Here is a 19,624-nt window from a genome sequence, read left to right as displayed (position 1 = left end):
CATCACTGAATAGAGTGATGTTTAGCCTTTTTGACTCATCAAGAATTATTTCACAGAGCATGTATTAGATATGCCTCATTCTAGTTTACATATAATAATACGTTTGTTGTTATCCTACTGTCATGATTAGATTTTAAAAGCTGTTAATATGAAAGGCTAATTAACTGGAAGTCTAGCTCAAACCTCTTTACTGGGGAAGGAATGACTCTGCCACACTGTTGCTTTCAGTATGTTTTTTTAAAAAAATCCCACTGTGACTTTAGTTAAACTCTATATATTCTCACCTTGATTAAAAATCAGAAAAAGTTGATATTGATCTTCACAGTTATCTATAAAAATATATAGTGTAGTGCTTAAGATCTGGACTTAATAGTTTGAGGGTCCAATTCTGCCACTTGCTGGCTCCATGACCAAGTGCTTAGCCAACCTCTCTTATGCTTATGCTTAGCCAACCTCTGTCTCAAGGTCATTATCAACAAAATGGGCATAATAAAAGTGTTGATCTCAGAGAATTCTTCTGAATGTTAAGTGAGTTGATTTATGAAGCATACAGAACAGTTCTTGGCCCAAGTAAACTTTAATAAGTTTTTTTTTTCTTTTATAAGCTTGATTAATCAATATAGGCATGTACCAAAAATAAATCAAAAGATGTTTCATTAATAAGACGTAGTTTATAGCAATGAGATCCTGCTGTATAGCACAGGGAAGTATATCTAATCACTTTTTTTTTTTGTCTGTCTTTTTGCCATTTCATGGGCCGCTCCCGCGGCATATGGAGGTTCCCAGGCTAGGGGTCAAATCGGAGCTGTAGCCACCTGCCTACGCCAGAGCCACAGCAACGCTGGATCCAAGCCGCGTCTGCAACATACACCACAGCTCACAGCAACGCTGGATGGTTAACCCACTGAGCAAGGGCAGGGACCTAACCCACAACCTCTTGGTTCCTAGTTGGATTCGTTAACCACTGCGCCACGACAGGAACTCCTCTAATCACTTTTGATGGAACATGATGGAGGATAATATGAGAAAAAAATGTATATATATTTATAGCTGGGTCACTTTTCTGTACATCAGAAACTGAGAACAATGTAAATCAACTACCAATAATTTTTTTTAAAAAAGATGTATTTTACTTTCAAAAAATACAAATTCATTATTTTAAATACTTTACACAATATTTGCATGAAAAAACTCCTTTCAGGTTTTTTCCCTGTGTATTGTTCTGTCCTCCACTAGAGCTATGATTTGGAATTTGCCAAAGTGAGACAATTCCCAACTGTGTATGAAATGACTAAACCATAGACAAGCTTACTGGCTTGGGTATTTTTAACCACTGAAAACAGTCTGTGTCCAGTTAATTCAGGTATAGTAAACAATAAAATTTGTTGAGATAGTAAAAATGAGCAGTTTCACTATCATAGTTTTATGAATTTTATGTATTATAAATAAGCTCCATCTTCTTGATTTACTCAAATGACTAGTGTTTACAAATAATATATATTTATATTCAGAATTCAAATAGTTATAACCTCTGTGTCTTGAGATTCTACCTTTTTTTTTTTTTTGGATGTGTGTTTGTCTCTTGTTTCTGAGAATAATAGAGGTTTCTACATTATCAAGGCTCAAATTCTCAAACCATGGGCATTTTTCTTTCTTTTTCTTACCCACGATGTTGTAAGTTGTAGCAAATTTAGAATGAATTGAATGCAATTGTATCAGTGGGCTTCCACTTTGTGGAAATGACTTTCAGTACTTAAAATCTCATGAGTGTTCCATGGAGACTCACACTTTCAATTTCATTGCTAATTTTTTTTTTTTTTTTTTTTTTTTTTTTAGTTTTTTAAGCTCTTTTGTTTGGAAAAGAAACTTCATAATGAAAAAGAAAATCTTACAGTTTCCTGAAAGTATGTTTACAGTCTGTTATTTTATATATTGGGATTTCTCAAATAAAGGGAAAACAAGGAGAGAAACAGTAATAACCTGTAAAAAGCATTTGTTTACATAATGTAAAGCAGGCAATCACACCTTCTTTACTGAGAGTCAGTGAGCTTTTCCATGAAGGGCAAAAGCTCCCATGAAATTCAGCCATTTTCTACCCCCATCATTCTTGTCTACATCTGTGTATAAGTGTAGGGTGTGTGTGCATGTGTGATGTACACATATATGTGAATGTATGGCTATCAGTCAGTATTCTCCAGAGAGCAGAATCAGTAGAAGATATATGAGGGGAAAATGGAAAGAAAAAGAGAAAGGGAAGGAGAAAGTGTTATTCTAATCTCACATGATTGCAGGAGCTGACAAATGTGAAGTCTGTAGGGCAGACTCACAGTGTTATCAGCCCTCCCCTGTCTGGGTACTCCTGCTTATGGGTTGACACAGTTTCTGAACTGGAGAAATCCCTTGAGACAGAAAAGAAGAGAGGATCTATAGAACACAGTTGAAGTAGATCACAAGTTAGGTGAATGGCACCATCCATTACAGCTCTCCAAAAATAAGAGATAGACTGAATGTATGTTACTGGTACCCCCAGAGCTAATGTATTTTTAAGCTGGTGAGTTGCAACTCCTTGCAATGTCTTTTTTTCACTGAGTAACTTGAGTTAAAAATATTAAGAGCTGGAGGAATCAGGCTCCTGTACTTCAGACTATACTACAAAGCAACAATCATCCAAATCACATGATACTGGCACAAAGACAGAAATATAGATCAGTGGAACAGGATAGAAAGCCCAGAATTAAACCCACACACCTACAGTCAACTAATCTCTGACAGAGGAGGCAAGAATATACAGTGGAGGAAGGACAAGTTCTTCAATAAGTGGTGCTAGGAAAACTGGACAGCCACATGGAAAAGAATGAAATTAGAATACTTCCTAACACCATATACAAAAATAAACTCGAAATGGATTAAAGACCTAGATGTAAGACCAGACACTATCAAACTCTTAGAGGAAAACATAGGCCAAACACTCTCTGACAAACGACAGCAACATCTTCTCAGATCCACCTCTCAGAGCATTGACAACAAAAACAAAAATAAACAAATGGGACCTAATCAAACTTCAAAGTTTCTACACAGCAAAGGAAACCCCAAACAACACAAAAAGACAACCCACAGAATGGGAGAAAACCTTTGCAAGTGAATCGACTGACAAGGGATTAATCTCCAAAATTTATAAACACCTCCTACAGCTCCATACCAAAAAAACAAACAAGGCTATCAAAAAATGGGCAGAATATCTAAACAGACAGTTCTCCAAAGAAGACATACAGATGGCCGAGAAACACATGAAAAGATGTTCAACATCACTCATTATTAGAGAGATGCAAATCAAAACCATGATGAGGTACCACCTTACACCAGCCAGAATGGCCATCATCCAAAAGTCTACGAACAGTAAGTGCTGGAGAGGGTGTGGAGAAAAAGGAACCCTAGTATACTGTTGGTGGGATTGTCAATTGGTGCAACCACTGTGGAAGACAGCATGGAGATTCCTCAGAAAACTAAATATAGAACTACCATTTGATCCAGCAATCCCACTCCTGGGCATCTATCCAGAGAAAACCATGACTCACAAAGACACATGTACTCCAATGTTCATTGCAGCACTATTTACAATAGCCAAGACATGGAAACAACCTAGATGTCCATCGACAGAGGAGTGGATCCAGAAGAAGTGGTACATATACACAATGGAATATTACTCAGCCATTAAAAAGAATGAAATACCGGCATTTTTAGCAACATGGATGGACCTAGAAATTATCATGCTAAGTGAAGTCAGCCATGCAATGAGACATCAGCATCAAGTGCTTTCACTGACATGTGGGATCTAAAAAAAGGACAGATTGAACTTCTTTGCAGAACAGATGCTGACTCACAGACATTGAAAAACTATGGTATCTGGAGGAGATAGTTTGGAGGGTGGGGGGATGTGCTTGGGCTGTGGGATGGAAATCCTGTGAAATCAGATTGTTATGATCATTGTACAACTACAGATGTGATAAATTCATTTGAGTGATTTTAAAAAAAGCCAGAAAAAAAATATTAAGAAAAGGCAAAATTTACCTAATATAGGTCTTACTTCGTTCATTTCTAGGTATCTATCTATAAGAAATAAAGTATATATTCTTACCAAGACTTGTACATATATGTTCATAGCAGTTTTATTTATATAATTGCCAAAATGTAGAAAAATATTTATAAATATGTGAATGGATAAACTTGTAGAATAAATATAAAATACAAGTGAAATGAACAAACTATTGCTACACCTAGTAGCATAGGTTAATCGCAAAAAAACTTATTATTTGTTTAAAAAGCCAGTCACAAACAGTACAGAAATATACACAATGGAATATGACTCAGACACATAAAAGAAAAAATTAATGCCAAGTACAGCAACATGGATGCAACTAGAGATTCTCATACAAAGTGAAGTCAGAAAGACAAAGGCAAATGCCATATGATATTGCTTATATATGGAATCTAAAATATGGCACAAATGAACCTATCTATAAAACAGAAACAGACTCAGAGACATGGAGAACAGCCTTGTGATTGCCAGTTCCAGGGGTGGGAGATGCTGGTTTCTGGAAGTTTTGGGTTAATAAATGCAAACTATTACATTTAGTATAGATGAGCAATGAGGTCCTCCTATACAGCACAGTGAACTATACACAATCTCTTGGGATAGAACATGATGGAAGACAATACCATAAAAAAAATATATATATATATATATATATATATATGAATGACTGCATCACTTTGCTATACCACAGAAGTTGGCACAACATTGTTAATCAACTATACTTTAATAAAATAAATAATTAATAACTATTTTAAAAAACAGTACAGGAGTTCTACTGTAGTGCAGTGGTTTAAAGATATGGTAGTGTCACTGTAGCAGCTTGGGTCATTGCTGTGGTGCAGGTTCAATCCCTGGCCCAGGAGCTTCAACATGCCATGGGTGCAGCAAAAACAAAAACAAAAAAACAAAACAAAACAAAAAAAAACCAGTAATTATTCTATGAGTCCATTTATATGAAGTTCTATAAAATGCACATTAACTTATACTGACATGAACAATATCAGTTGTTCCCTATTGATGGGATGAAAGAGGAGCAGGAAGGGGCAGAAGGGAGGCATCCAAAATGACACAAACAAAAGTCCAGAAATGATAGTTATGTTCAATATCTTAATTGTGGTGATGGTTTTATGACATTTATATAGACTTATGTATATGTCAAGACAAATTATGCTTTTTAAATTGTGTGGTTTATAATACATCAATGTGCCTTAGTAAAAATGTAAGCAAAGATGTTACCTCTTTGCCTTAATCTACCCTTTTTTAACTGATCATTTAAGATGGATATCAGAGTGACCTGGGTACTCTCAGGAAAGTATGCTTGTCATCTAAGGTTGGCCATCATATCATTTGACTTGTGGAAGATTTATGACTTTATAGAGCAAAACATAGAAGTCAGAGAAGGGATTTATACCTAACCAGCTCTCACCAAATTTTAAGAGGTATTGGGAAAGAATAAAAGTAAAATGAGCATGATTGATTTAATAAATCTGAGTGGGTTCACATTAAAGAAAATCTGGTGGCTTTTCATAAGGACTAAGTAAAGCAAGGGAAAATATTTCATTTGTTTAAGAATCTTACCTCTTCTCTACCAAACTACCTCTATGCTATTATAGGTATTTTATTTTGAACTGTGTAAAATGAACTATATATATATATATATATATATTACCATAAAGCTCCTCAGTGAATATATTTTCTTATTCAGCTATTTTTTGCTAAAACATATATGTGACTAATCACAGGGATCTCACGGCAGGGAGTTCAGACTTTCAACTAAGATTCTCCCCAAATCTCTACTATAATCATTTGGTTTCCCTGAACTTCTCATTATATTCTAATCATTCCACAAATAAATTTACTAATGCAAACACTGGCAACTGCTCATCACTAACATTTTAAGTTTGGGTACCAATTATTCAATTATCTGTTATAAAAAGGATATGTGAGAAGGGATCAAGATGGCAGAGGAGTAAAACCTGGTGCTCACCTTCTTCCACAAATACATGTTTTAAAAAAATGTGTAGAATGATTTGCATCATTCTAACATCTAATGCATACTGGCAGAAGACCTCCAAAAAGGGCATGAAACCCTCCACATAACCAGGAGAACAAAAGGAAAAAAAAAGAGAGAGAGAGAAAAGGAATCAGGACAGTACTAGCACTTATGAGAGGGAGCTATTAAAGAGGAACTGTAACCTTGGGAAGCCATAATGGGGAGATCAACCAAGATGGAGGGACCTCAGAGTTTTGGAGAAAAGTGCACTAGCTGGACTGAGGGCAAAATAGAGTGAGAGCTGCACTGACCATCAGTACCACTGCTCCTGTCATCACAGCATGAGATGCTTACCAAAGTGGGTAGAGAGGGAACATACTTTAAAATAATCAAAGCCATTTGTGACAAACCCATAGCCAACATAATACTCAATGGAGAAAAGATGAAAGCCTTCCCACTAAAATCTGGGAAAAGACAAAAATGCCCATTCTCACCACTTTTATTCAACATAGTGTTGGAAGTCCTAGCCACAGCAATCAGACAAACAAAAGAAATAAAAGATTTCCAAATTTGAAGAGAAAAGGTAAAATTGTCACTCTATGCAGATGACATGATAGTATACATAGAAAACCCTAAGGACTCCATGCAAAAACTACTCAAACATATCAATGAATTCAGCATAGCAGCAGGATACAAGATTAACATTCAGAAGTCAGATGCATTTCTGTATAGTAACAATGAAATATTAGAAAAGGAATGTAATGATACAATACCTTTTAAAATTGCACCCCCCCCAAATTAAATATCTAGGAATTAACCTGACCAGGAAGGTGAGAGACATATATGCTTAGAACTATACAGCATTAATTAGGGAAATTAAAGAGGATTCAAAGAAATGGAAAGACATTCCATGTTCCTGGAGTGGAAGAACTAATATCACTGAAATGGCCATATTAGCCAATGCAAGCCACAGATTCAATGCTATCCCTATCAAATTACACTTGACATTTTTCACAGACTAGAACAAACAATCCAAAAAATTACATAGATCCATTAAGGCCCCCAATTTCCAAAGCAATCCTGGGTAAAAAAAAAAAAAAAAAAAAAAAAAAAAAAAAAAAAAATCCAAGCAGGAGGCATAACTCCCAGACTTCAGACAATATTACAAAGCTACAGTAATCAAAACAGTGTGGTACTGGTATGAAAATAGACATACAGACCAACAGAACAGAATAGAGAACCTAGAAAATAAACCCAGACACCCTGGGTCAATTAATCTTCAACAAAGGAGACAATAATATAAAATGAGAAAAAGAGAGTCTCTTCTGCAAGTGGTGCTGGGAAAACTGGACAGCTGTATGTAAATCAAAGAAACTGGAATATACCCTCACAACATGCACAAAAATAAACTCAAAATGGCTTGAAGACTTAAACATGAGACACCATAAAACTACTAGAAGAGAACATAGGCAAAACATTCTCAGACATCAACCCTACAAATATATTCTTAGGTTAATCTTCAGAAGCAATAGAAATAAAACCAAAAATAAGCCAATGGGACCTAAGCAAACTGACAAGCTTTTGCACAACAAAGGAAACCCTAAAAAAAGAAAAAGATAACCTATGGAATGGGAGAAAATAATTGCAAGAAATGCAACTATCAAGGGCTTAATCTCCAAAATATACAAACAAGTCATATGAATCAACAGCAAAAAAATAAATAACCCAAATGAAAAATGGGCAGAAGACCTGAATAGACATTTCTCCAAAGAAGATATTGAGGGCCAACAGGCAAATGAAAAAATGCTCAATATATATAATTATTAGAGAAATGCAAATCAAAACTACAATGAGATACCACCTCAAACTGGCCAGAATGTTAATCATTAACAAGTCAACAAATAACATATGTTTGAGAGGGTGTGGAAAAAAGGGTACCTCCCTCACTGTTGGTGGCAATGTAAATTGGTACAACCATTATGGAAAAGAGTATGGAGGTACCTCAGAAAACTAAATATAGAACTATCATATGACCCAGCAATCCAACACTTGGGCATATATCTGGACAAAACATTAATTGTAAAAGACACATGCATCCCTATTTTCACTGCAGCACTATGCACAATATCCAAAACATGGAAACAAAGTCAATGTCCACTGACAAATCAACAGATTAAGATATGGTATATATACACAATGGAATACTACACAGCCATATAAAAGAACAAAATAATGCCATTTGCAGTGACATGGATGGAATTAGAGACCCTCGTACTAAGTCAAGTAAGTCAGGAAGAGAAAGACAAATACCATATGATATCACTTCTGTCTGGAATCTAATATATTACACAAATGAACCTGTCCACAGAAAAGAAACATACTCATGGACATAGAGAACAGACTTGTGGTTGCCAAGGGGGAGAAGGAGGGAATGGGATGGACTGGGAGTCTGGGGTTATCCACTGCATTTGGCATGGATAAGCAATGAGATGAGATCCTGATATACAGCTCAAAGAAATATATCTAGTCACTGGGGAAGGAACATGATGGAAGATGATGTGAAAAAGAAAGTATATATATGTATGACTGGGTCACTTTGCATTATAGCAGAAATTGACAGAACATTGTAAATCAACTACAATAATTTTTTTAAAGGATAAGTGAAATGTATGTGATCTGCTTAGGATTTTTGTTTTGTTGTGTTTATTATGGATCCAAATACATAACAAAATGTTAGCTTTCAACCATTTTAAGTGTATGGCTTAGTATTTTTAAAAAATATTAAGTTGTCTTAAAAATGTCTAGATCAAGAGTTGGTCAAATACTGCTTACTCACCAAATTCAGCCAGTCATCTATTTTTATAAATACACTTCCCTGGAAAGAGTCATGCTCATTTATTTGCATACTGTCTATGGCTGCACAGTCAATTAGTTGCAAAAAAAAGGCCATTTGGTCTGGAAAGCTAAAAAATGTTTATTAACTAGCTACTTAGAGAAAACTTGATCACATCTAAAATAAATAAATTATTCCTGTCACTAAAGAAAATTTAAAGATTGCTACATTGATAGTTAAAAAGTAAGCCGGTCAAAAGACTCTTGATCCAGAACTACCATTTAACTGAATTTAACTGAAAAATTCCATGTTTTGGTCATCAATTTCCTCAAATTGCGTATGTTAGATTAAATAATTTCTACAATCTCTTAATTTAAACATACATTTACTAGAATTTTAATTATCCAGTTGAGTTTGCTAATACATCTGGTTTCACTGATAGTGTCTTTATTCTTTTAAGTCTTTTAGAGATTGAAGAACATATACAAAATTTCATAATGAAAACTACTGATATTTAAATTATTTATTAAAGTTTACAATATCAATGAGCTAAATACAAAATGTTGAAAGTTTAATATTCTATAATTAACAATTTAAAATAACAAGCTAATCATAGCTGCATCCTATGTCTGTAGCAGCTCAGCTCATTTGTAGGTGAAAACAGAGATTTGGCATGCCTAAGGTTCAGCATTAATCCCATGTACCACCTCAGCTTGGATCAGTTAAAACAACACAGACATGTACGTACTTGGTCAGCTAGTAGGCAAAATAAGTGAGTTTTATGAAACATGATGAGAACAACAAAATGCCCTTTCAGCCATACTTTGAGTAAAAGAAAGAAAGGACTATTGATAGTCAAAAGACCAAAAAAAAAAAAAAAAAAAAAGGACTATTTATAAGGAAGATAAAGTCACAATAAGTGGGACAATGTAAAGAAAGTGTAGCTGAGAGTGGGGTCCTGTGGGGCTCTATGGCACAAAAGCCTTTCTGTGTCCCCCACTTCTTGTTTTTAAGAAATGGGCCTCATTCAGCCACTGTAGCCTTCCCTGAGTTTCAAGGGACAGATTTGGACATTTGCTGATCAGGAAAGGAAGGGGATGCAAAGACAAGGGAGGAACAGTCAAGAAACAATAGTACAGAATTGGAGCAGGATCCTGGTTCCTTCTTAAGGGATACACATAATGATGTAGACTTCTTATATACCTAAGAGAAAAGTTAAATTCCTTATGCTTCTTTTAGAAATGAATGCTTTAAAACTGAACAGCTTACAGTCCTTCCTTGTCCTTCTCCCTGGCTTTATTGCACCCTAAACACAATCACTCCTAAGTTAAAGATTAGGCACCCTGAGCACAGTTGCCTGTGAGTTAAAGATCATTAGCACATTCTATTTTTCAGGAACTTTCTTAGTTTGTTCTAATCTCTGACCAATATGACCTTTTCTCAAGTACTGCTATTCTAGGCATTCTAACCCAGAAGACAACTATCATGATCATCAGCTTTGATGACTAAGATTCCCCCAAAGAAGAAGAATCCATGTTTGCCCCAATCCTGATTCCTATCTGAAAACCTATTTTTTCTCCTTTTTTACTATAAAACTCCCCACAGTTCTTCCCAATGGAGGGCACAGTCTTTAAGGCATTAGCCTGCTGTGGCTTCCTTTGCCTGGCAAAGCAATAAATCTATCTTTTTCTCCTTCACCCAAAACTGTCTCTGAATTTCTATTTTGCAATGGGGGACAGAGGATGAATTTTGGCAACAAAAGCACCTAGCATTTTAATTTAACCCAAGTCTCCAGTTATCAGCACTAAGATACTGAGATAACTTCCAGGTGGAATCATAGAAACATTCTTACTGGTTGTTAGTAGTGAGTTTTCACATATCATAGAAAACAGAAAGGTAACAGAAGATGGAAGAAGTTTAAATGTTCTGATTTGCAAGGGGAAAATAAGAAAATTCTAGAAATCACAGATAAGAGAAAATGATGTTCCCTGACAAAAATGTTCACACACACACACAATTCCACATTTGCATGCACTTAGGAGAAGTAACAGGAAACCATAATCTCTAAGTCTGTCAAGAATATGTTACAAATAACCTCATGTTCTACTTCAATGGAGTTATCAGAATGAGAGAGTAAAGGACATTATTACATTGCTTGTATTCGGAAAGATAAATATCTTAGCAAAAGAATGCTTAATAAAAAGGCCTATATAAACACACATAAACATTTCCACCACCTACAATTGCAGTCTGCATATTTAGCCTTTTATTATTCAACAACAAATATGAAAACAAAAAAAGCACTGTAAAGGTTTTGAATAGCTGAATAGACTGCTATTAACCAGAAAATTCTCTAAACATTACTCTTAGTTATATTACTAATATATTTGCATTTTTTGAGTAAAACAGAAACTATTATGCTATTGGCAATATGTTACATAAAAATTTCTTGAAAAATAAACTGCTATTGACATGTTTTGAGTCTACTGACATGAAGCATAAAAGTAATCCACAGCAAATACAGACTTTTTAAAGTAAGAAAAACAGTATGAAAGAACTTAGAAAACATTTCTTAAAGCCATGTTATTTTACCAATGAAGCAACTAAGGCTATAGAGGTTAAATAAAATTCCACAAAATCCCATAGATAGTCTGTCGGACTGGAACCCTGTCTCTATGTCTATTTCATTTAGTCCTTTATACTGAATTTGCCAGTTGGTTATTGAAGACTAACTCCAAAACATATTTAGGAAAAATAATCTAAATAAATTGTACATTCACTCACTTTTTCTATATCTTTCATATTGAAGAGATTATGATCAGTCAAAACAAGTAACCTTCCCTTGTCTCACATGTTACTCATCTTACAGCATGTGTGGGGGGTGGAGGGGTGCAAGATCATTAGAACTGTCTCATTGTTAATATTAACTAAAGCTGTGCATTTATGTCAGAAGAAAAATTCCTAGGAAGTTATGAGAAAGATACAGTATAAAATGATTTATTTAAAAATAAATCTGTGATCGTTCATTGGATAGCAGATTGCTCAGTATAGGAAACTAAAGTTAAGCATCAAAGTCATTGAGATTTTTAGTTTTAGATTTTTTTTTGAGACTACTAAACATTGGAGTAAAATTAAAGAAACTAAAGTTAGAAAGTAATCAACACTATGTTTTCTCTTTTAATTGAAAAGGAAATGCAGTTCTGGTTCAGCAACTGTGGCTTAGAATTTCTTTTAATTCCTCTCCCCACCTCTTTCCTTTCAACAAGGTTCTTCATTTAGCTGGTGGAGATAACTAGTAATGCAAGCTTGAGTTAACAAATAAAAAAGCATTAATAAAAAAGCACTGCATCCTCATTTCTGATATCAGAATTATATTTTTCTTTATTCAAATCAGAACAAAAGTCTTTACTCTTTCTATAAATAGGGTTATTATAATCTGTCTGAATATTTTTTAGGAATATGTAGCTATTTCCTTCCCTTTCATGAGCTCCATGGTAAGTTTTTCTTTTGTTTTACAATTGTTCATTTTACCAAGGATCAATGTTTTATCTTGATAGCTTTAAAAATTAGTTATTTTAAACATCTCCAGTTTTGCTCAGTGTTTTAAAGAGACAGTTTTCCTTTCTATTAATCAAAGTCCTATCCCTCTCTCCCTACCAAAGGGGGGGAAAAATATGGAGAAGAGATGCATGAAGGTCATCAGTGAAGAGTCATAAACCATTGTGAATAATGTCAGAACCATAATTTAATTAGTGCCCCATCTGTCACTTTCTGTTTGATGAGCACTAAATGTCCAATTATCATTTAATATCTGCTCTAATCAGTTCTGGCAAATTTTGCAGGCACACAAGAGATGACATTAATAGATGAAAGTGAGGCTACTCTTGCCACATTATCAGAAGGAAATCTTGAGCAGCACTGACTTACAATCAGGAAGGTAAGAATTTATTCCAATTAGTGGTAATGACATTTTATATCAATGATGTTGTGGGGTGTCTAAAAAAGAATTCTCTTTGTTCTCACAAGAAGTTAAAGAAGTGGCCCTACCTAAGATTCTTAAGGAATTATTTTGTGGATTGTAAAATTAAAAAATGAAAATGTAATCTATGTAATTAGCCATCCTTGAAAGCCATCTACTTCTGGGTTAGTTTACCTTTTGTAAACTAGTTTTTCCATAGACAAAGGCATTATTAGGGTGTACTAGATCTGTGGGGAGTTTAACACTGCCTTCTATAAAATAGGAACATAATTCCATAAAGAACTCCCAAAAAGTGATAACATTCAAATTTTAGCTAATTTATATGATAGCAAAATGAATAGAAATCTTACAAATTTTTCCCACTGCCAAAAAAAATTTCAATAGTATTCCATTTGTGGCTGCTATTGATCATCCTTGTTTAATTTTTAAAAAATGGAATTATAACCCAAAAGCTTTTAACTGTTGTGAAATTATTAAAGGTATGTAAGAATCCGCGCACCATTCTTATCTTTATAATTAGCACTGTTCTAGTGATTGTTCTATTTATTTTACTTTTTAGATGAGAAAAAAAAGTTTTTATTCTTGATTAAAAAGGTGAAAGCCATCAAGAAATTTCACATTTTCTAGAGAATAACTGCAGCACAAGAGGTTATTTTAGATATAAAAACTGACATCAAGAAGAGTTGTTTAATTAACTGTGGAACCAACAAAGATTTTTTAATTACTTCTTTCTACAATGTTTTATATTTACTATGAGTATCTAAAACTACTATGAGGAATAATCCCCAAGATAAATAAAACTGCACTCTATTCATCAACAAGAAAATTTATTAAACATCTATTTTGTGCCTCATGTGCTAAATGTTGAAACCAGAGAAAAATTGGGTTAATTTCATTTGTATTCAAAATGGTAGAATTTTGAGTTTGAAAAATTTGGGATTATGATCTTCTTGAGTGGCTTCTGTTAAAACCACAATAACAACAGAGATTTAGATCATACAGATTATCTGTACATACAGATTAACAGATCATATAGATTATCTGTACAAATTGAAAACCCGATAAATATTGACATATTTTAACATGTGGTCTATTCATTGCAGTCTTCAGAGCCTAATCTTCCTCCAACTATGCCTCTCTTCTTTTGCCCAATAATGTATAAGCTTGAATGAAAGAAGAGCAGTAATTTATGTCTGTCTAAAATTTAAGCAATAATAGAAAGCGAGTTTTCAAACAAAACCTGATGTGTCCCCAAATGTAAATGTTTATAATCACGAGAGATTAAGTTTTTTCCCTCTTGATTTAGAATTAATTTTTCCTTATACGCATTTTCATAAGTTATCAGTAAAGGCTTTCCTTGAGTAGGTTTTTCCTTAAATAAGAAATACATTTTATAGAGAACCCAGGGCCCAATTTAATTTTTCTTACTAAATGAAATGACTTGTATCTCCACATCAATTGACCCTTCCCCCAAAAAAATGTTCTCAGGAAAATGAACTCTAAATGCTGTTTGGTAGTTACTCATACGACAAAGAATGTTTTCATAGACAGGTCCTCATCAGTAATCAGTATTAGAGATTTAAAATAAAGTTTCTTGCTTTATACCACATATTTATTTCTAGCGGGAAAAATATCACTAATGAATTTATATTTCTATAAGATTGAAGCTGAGATTGTACTAACTGATTATGGTTTGATTTCAGTGAAAATTTTTTAGGCTGGTATGCTTCTGGTTGACTCCTAATGATTCTGCCCATGGTAAAACACAGTTTGGCTCTAAGTATTTAAAGAGCAGAATCTTGCTTTTTGTGGCTTTGAGAGAGGTAGAACAAAGGGATTTTACCACTACTGTATATGAGGGTGAGTTCTTATTATTCATACCTCTATGTGTATCCCTTGAACAATAACTTGTAAAACCCTGATAAGCTTATGAACCAGAACCTTAATTGTCAGATTTTAAAAGCACCAGCAAGGAGATTCAGAGTAACAACTTAAGGGATTTGTGTTGGGGTGGGAAAAAAAAATGTAAAGTCAAGTAGCAAATTTAAACACCAAAGTAATCTTTCCCTATGGGAACAGATCACCATATGAGCCCTCTTCTATGAGATGAAATACTATTGATCCAAAATTCCACATTTACAGTGCATGCTTCAAAGAGCAGCCTCAATTTCAACATACAGTGTAAGACACTGTAACAAAATGTTTCTAGACTCTTAACTCTGTTCTGTATTTAACATTTTCTATATAAAGTGTTTGGAGTCAAGGGGGTCATTAATCTAATTCATTAGTGTTGGTATTCCCTTACCAAGTAGTTATATTAGAAATTTTTATCCAAGATAACCTTGATGAACTGGTAAAGGACACATTCCTAAAGAAAAAAAACAGGGGCTTCATCTTGGTTTGGAAGTCAACCTGTGTACTTCTGATGTCAGAAATAATACCACCTTTATAAGCAAAAATAACTGTCAGAGACTTACAGACTCAAAGATAGAAACTTCTGACTCCTTACTAGTACTTATTAGCTTTTATACTCAGCTCCTAGGTGTTAACTTTCTGTCCATCTTTGACTTAGGAAATTCACTTAGGGCTAGAAGTGTTATTTATAAGAAACTAAAAAAAAAATATATAGCTATATTAGAGACATGCTAAATCTTAGGAAGGGAACATGTGGTTCCTGCTGTTGCTGATCTTGGTGGTTCCAGTGACTTATAACATCCTGAGAGGTGTCATGGAGGAAGAGAAACTTTCAAAGAGGCCAGAGCCCTTTAATCAATAACCTTTCATTTCCCTCCCTCTGAAAAGTGCCAAATTGCCCCACAACCAGAGGGCATTCACTCCAATTCTCCCTAGGATATTGCATACTAATACTAATTAAACACATATTTAAATCACAAATCAAATAACAGTAGATAAGGTGTCAAGAGAGGGCATTTCTCAATTTTCTCAAGTTCTGTGAATTTTTAATTAAGAAGTCAGAAAAATGTGTCAATCTGTAAATTTATTCATACTACTTAATGACTTGAACTTTGTGAGATTATTCACTTGGAGAAGGGAAGTTGCTATGGACAGCAGAGAGCACCTAGTGGCCACCCATCTGAAACAGTCTTTGGAAAATCTCCAGTCTAGTCCCAACCTTCCTGCCTCTCAAAACAAACATTTAACTGAATGCAAACAGTATCATTATTCTTACAGACTAGGAAATATTCTCTAAACTCCTATATTTCAGGAATTGTATGTATTATTTATTTAAAATATCTGGACTATAATTTTTTCCTAATATGACCTGTTATAAGGAAAAAGTCATCAAGACAAACCTGAAAGAGGTGAGAGAGATACATCTCTCACAGTAACATTGTTATTATTGAATGTAATTGTTATTCTCTCACTAGGAGTTTGAATTAATTCTTTAAAGCCTATAAGGGTGCTATGGTTAGTGTATTTCTTCCTCTTTAAATGTAAGATTGTCCCAGGAGCCTGAAAGTCATAAAACTCCTGAGGAATAGAACTTCAGCTCATCTTACTTTCTCCACAGGTATAAGTAAGTTGGGCTCCTTGTTTAAAATCTGTTATGCATCATTTTGAATCTGTAAACACTAAGTTCTCACAACTCTGAGCCTTGCTGATGGTGTTTCAATAACTTATTTCCAAGATATTCAGAAAGGCAAAAGTAATTTGACCGACTCACGGATAGAATTACCAAGACAGGGAAAATGCTGGGAAATATGCAAGAGCAATTACACTAAATAATATTGCCTTATTAAAAGCTGTGGGTACTAAATCAGGTGTATTAGCAGACATTTTTACGCACTTCATGAAAGAAAATAGCTTGCTTACAACAAGAAAAGAAATGGAGTTTACACAACATTTTGAAAATAATATAGATGATAATCATGAACATTCAATTTAAAGAAACACAAGTTCCATTTTAAATATAAATGTAGACTTTTGAATTTAATACAATTTCATCAGACCAAAAAACAGTTTACTCTGCAAGAAATGTAGCACAACTAAAAAATATAAAAGGTGTTTCAATATTAATTTCAATGATTAATGAGTTCCAATATTAAAAAAATTAAGATTTGAGAGTAAAAAACAAATGAATAATGAATTTTGCTTTATTAAAGATATAAATCTTTGGAGTTCCCGTCATGGCTCAGTGGTTCACGAATCTGACTAGGAACCATGAGGTTGCAGGTTTGAACCCTGGCCTTGCTCCGTGGGTTAAGAATCCGGTGTTGCCATGAGCTGTGGTGTAGGCCCGCAGACGTGGCTTGGATCCCGCATTTCTGTGGCTCTGGCATAGGCTGGCAGCTATAGCTCTGATAAGACCCCTAGCCTGGGAACATCCATATGCCACGGGAGCGGCCCTAGAAAAGGCAAAAAGACAAAAAAAAAAAAAAAAAAAAAAAGTTATAAATCTTTAATAAAAAATAACTAAAGAAGGAAAAAGAGAGATGCTTATTTATTATGCTTATTACTAACTACCTTATACACACGTGCATTTTGTAAAAAAATCTAAGAGACTGACAACTTTTGGAAATAGAATAAAGAAGAACCGAAAAATTGGATTTCCTCCTCATTTTTTTTAGTAGGAATCCTACATTGTTTACTTTTATATTGCTAACATGGAAAAGAAATGTGAGAATTGTAACAAACTCCTACTATCATACTTAAGTTTTTAAAAAGTTTGTGTAAGTTTGGAGTTCCTATCGTGATGCAGTGGAAATGAATCTGACTAGGAACTATGAGGGTGAGGGTTCGAACCCTAGCCTCGCTCAGTGGTTTAAGGATCTGGCGTTGCTGTGAGCTGTGGTGTAGGTTGCAGACATGGCTCCGATTTGGTGTGACTGTGGCATAGGCCGGCAGCCATAGCTCTGATTAGACCCCTAGCCTGAGAACCTCCATATGCTGCAGGTGCAACCCTAAAAAGATAAAAAATATAAAAAAATAAAATTAAAAGTTTGCATAAGTTTAAAAAAAGATCCACTCTAAACCTTTTTTTTTTTCTTTTTTCTTTTTTTTCCTTTTTAAGGCTGCACCTGAAGCATATGAAAATTCCTCAGCTAGGGGTCAAACCAGAGCTGTAGCTGCCAGCCTTATGACAGCCACAGCAATGTCAGATCCAAGCTGCATCTGCAACCCATACCAAGCTTGTGGCAATGCCAGATGTTTAATCCATTGAGCTAAACCAGGGATCAGATCAGCATCCTCATGGGCATTAGTCAGGTTCTTAACCTGCTGAGTCACAATGGAAACTCCTGTTAGCTTCTTTTTATAAGATGACTTTAAATGCATAATGTGAAAATGTAATTTTAAAATGTGTTTTAATAAGGTGATTTTAAGCATGTACCTTCAATGAAAGCTATGAAGGACAGATAAATCAACATTTAAAGCTGTGCATAGCATACTCTCAATTTTTTTTATTTGGGTATAAATCATTATTGAATCAATGTTGTGAAAAATGAGGATGTAATTTTAACTAAGCAGGACAAATAATTTTTGTCTGTATATAAAAATATCTCTTATGCTCCCTCTATAAAGTAAATATGATACAGAACTGATACAAAAAAATTTTAAATGATAACAGCTTATTGATGTGTTAATGAATTCCATCTATTATGAACTAGACACTATATAAGGTAAGAATGAGCCCTTCCTTTCACAAAGTGTATAGCCAAGTCTCCACAATTAATTCCTAGTTTTCCTTTACATTAAGAAAACATTTTTAATCATTTTTATTTTTAATCTGAGCCCATTGAAAGAATTTTTAACATAGGCAGTAATATTTAAGGCTAATAATGATTGCTATTTGTAAACAAGTTAATATAGTTATTTTCTCCTTTATCAATTAAGTACGGGGGGGCCTAGCATCACTAGCATAAATTCTTTTTTTCTTTATTTTATTTTGCCATATGGATGATTTTACATTCAAGAAGCATGAGTGAGACACACAACTCAAACATAACATTACTTATATAAACACACACATATATATAAATATGAGAAAGGACCCAAAGTTCAAGTGTGATATAGTAAATTTCATGTCTTGGGTTCCCCATATAGAGAATTATTTTACTCTTTCAAAAATAACAGGAGGTTTTTCAACTGAATGAAAAGAAAACCTGTTAATAACAGCTGTCAGTCTCAACATTATAGGAAAAAAAGTCAATGAAGATATATATATATATATATATATATATATATATATATATATTAAGGGAACTATTCTGGGTTTGAGAACCTATAATTTTTGTATAACAGTTAAAGTGTGCATCTATTCTTTTATTTCTAATGAGGGAAAACATGATCACCTTCTGAAATAATTTTTTTTTTTTTGTCTTTTTAGGGCCACACCCATGGCATATGGAGGTTCCCAGCTAGGGGTCTAATCAGAGCTACTGCTGCCTGTCTACACCAGAGCCATAGCAATGCCAGATCTGAGATGCATCTGCAACCTATACCAGCTCATGGCAACGCTGGATCCTTAACCCTGCTGTGAGGCCAGGGTTTGAACCCACAACCTCAGGGTTCCTAGTCAGATTCATTTCCGCTGCACCACTATGGGAACTCCCTGAAACAATTTTAGTGTATTTTTTAAGCAAGTACACTTTTTACCCAAAAATAATTCACTAAAATAGGCATAAAACGAAAGGAGACATGGGAATTTACAAATTAAACACTATGGTAAGTTTTCCACTCCCCTACTACAGTAAGTGAATTACTCTG

The 19,624-nt window shown here is 34.3% G+C and overlaps 1 long non-coding RNA gene across 1 annotated transcript in view; it reads right to left on the bottom strand.

Moving 5' to 3' along the window:
• Window positions 1-19,624, bottom strand: part of LOC146400013 (uncharacterized) — a 382,143-nt gene that overhangs the window by 44,160 nt on the left and 318,359 nt on the right. The window lies entirely within an intron of this gene.

Source organism: Sus scrofa, chromosome 9 (assembly GCF_054392235.1).
Source record: "Sus scrofa isolate SSC_HxYL_T2T_F1_AM1 chromosome 9, Sscrofa_HxYL_maternal_Yorkshire_Landrace_v2.0, whole genome shotgun sequence".
Taxonomy (NCBI): domain Eukaryota; kingdom Metazoa; phylum Chordata; class Mammalia; order Artiodactyla; family Suidae; genus Sus; species Sus scrofa.
This window is presented reverse-complemented; position numbering and strand designations above follow the sequence as displayed.